This window comes from Triticum dicoccoides, chromosome 5A (genome assembly GCF_002162155.2).
Source record: "Triticum dicoccoides isolate Atlit2015 ecotype Zavitan chromosome 5A, WEW_v2.0, whole genome shotgun sequence".
Classification (NCBI taxonomy): Eukaryota; Viridiplantae; Streptophyta; class Magnoliopsida; order Poales; family Poaceae; genus Triticum; species Triticum dicoccoides.
In genome coordinates this window covers 302,649,822-302,651,586 of record NC_041388.1, presented here as the reverse complement: position 1 = coordinate 302,651,586, position 1,765 = coordinate 302,649,822, and positions in this window count along the sequence as shown.

Here is a 1,765-nt window from a genome sequence, read left to right as displayed (position 1 = left end):
TGGTCGGACAGGAGACATGTCTTTGACTTGAATGATGGAGATAGCCACCCGGTACGCCAATGGCGAAGAAGAAGACCGATTCCGTAGTGGCAAGAGTAAACCGGTTGGCCAGGACACCGGAGGAGGGAATTCCAATCAGAAGCAAAAGTGCAAAGCAGAGCCTGCAGCACCTGGAGAGGTTGTAGTTGCAACCCAAGGAAAAGCTAAAGGGAAACCCAAAGGGCCCTAGACCCCTAAGAAGGTGAAAGATGCGGCCGGTAACAATGTGTTGGATTTACCATGTCACATTCACATCAAGAAGGATGAAGAGGGAAATCTCATCTATCCTAAGCAGACCACTCGGCAGTGTCGAGTCCTTATATAGCAGTTCAGAGAAAAGTAACCCAATGAGAAGGAAAAGAGTCTGATAAAGATGAGGACAAGGAAGAGGATGATGATGGTTTTCCCAATATCAATTCCACTTTGGTGATTTTTGCTGATGTTGAAAGCAAAAGTCGACTGAAAGTCATCAACAGGGAAGTGAACATGGTTGCTCCGGCAACACCGACCTATCTGAAGTGATCAAAGACTCCCATTACATTCGACCAGTCAGATCACCCGCCGCATGTTGCCACCCCTAGGAGGCAAGCATTGGTGGTCGACCCGGTCGTTGGAGGCACCCGACTGACCAAAGTTTTGATGGATGGTGGCAGCAGATTGAACATCTTGTATGCTGAGACCCTCCGAGGGATGGGCATTCCAATGTCCAAACTCAGTGAGAGTAACATGCGGTTTCATGGAGTTATACCTGGGAAGAAAGCTGATTCACTCGGCTAGATCACCCTTGATGTGGCTTTCGGCGATTCAAAGAATTACCGGAAGGAAAAGTTGACATTTGAAGTCGTGGATTTTCACAGTGCTTATTATGCTATCCTGGGTAGAACTTTGTATGCCCGTTTCATGGCTCGACCATGTTATGTGTATCTCAAGCTCAAGATGCCTGGCCCTAGGCGTGATTACAGTCACTGGTAATCGGCAGCGAGCAGAAGAGTGCTTCCAGAAGGGCTCAAAGATTGCCAATGAACAGATGGCAGCAATTGCAATGGAAGAATACAAGAAGACAGCATATCCGAGTGATCTGTTGAGAGCTAAGAAGCCTGCTTCGGAGTCTGCATTTAAGTCGACTGGTGAAACAAAGTCGGTTCATATTCACCCGGCTGATCCCAATGCTGCTCCGACTCATATATCAACAACAATCGATAGCAAATAGGAAGAAGCGCTCATACAGTTCCTCCGTGAGAACTGGGACATCTTTGCATGGAAACCTTCTGACATGCCAGGTGTACCCAGAGAGCTGGCTGAGCACCGTTTGTGAGTCAACCCAAAAGTTAAACCTGTGAAAGAGTATCTCCGATGGTCCTCCATGGAGAAGTGGAAGGCGATTGGCGAAGAAGTGGCTCGGCTTCTGGCAGCCGAGTTCATCTGAGAGATTTGCCACTCCGAGTGGCTCGCCAATGTCGTCATGGTTCCCAAGAAGGAGGATTCACACCGTATCTGTATTGACTTCAAGCATATCAATCGGTCCTTCCCAAAGGATCATTTTCCTCTACCCCGCATCGATCAAATAGTTGACTCGACTACGGGATGTGAGCGACTATCCTTTCTGGACGCATATTCCGGGTATCATCAGATCCGACTGTATGGGGCCGATGAAATAAAGACAGCCTTTATCACCCCATTCGGGTGCTTTTGCTATGTTACCATGCCCTTTGGTCTCAAGAATGCT